This window comes from Musa acuminata, unplaced genomic scaffold (genome assembly GCF_036884655.1).
Source record: "Musa acuminata AAA Group cultivar baxijiao unplaced genomic scaffold, Cavendish_Baxijiao_AAA HiC_scaffold_1126, whole genome shotgun sequence".
Taxonomy (NCBI): domain Eukaryota; kingdom Viridiplantae; phylum Streptophyta; class Magnoliopsida; order Zingiberales; family Musaceae; genus Musa; species Musa acuminata.
Window position 1 is genome coordinate 5,892,256 of NW_027021339.1, and position 369 is coordinate 5,892,624.

The window sequence follows — 369 nt, forward strand, 5'->3', positions numbered from 1 at the left end:
TGACCGTCGAGAGCGGAGCAAAACGTCAGCCATCTCAGCACCCTGGAACCCCCCGGGTGGCACAGGGCTGGATGGGGCTTTCGTATAGCAGGGACGGTGCTGCCTCTCGCTTCGCTCGCTGTCCGCCGCTCGCCGCTCGCTCGTGCAGCCAAAAATGGCCAGTTTTGGCCCGTTTTTGGGCCGTTTTGGCCAGTTTTTGGCCTGTTCTTGCATTGCGCGGTGACCGTCGAGAGCGGAGCAAAACGTCAGCCATCTCAGCACCCTGGAACCCCCCGGGTGGCACAGGGCTGGATGGGGCTTTCGTATAGCAGGGACGGTGCTGCCTCTCGCTTCGCTCGCTGTCCGCCGCTCGCCGCTCGCTCGCGCAGC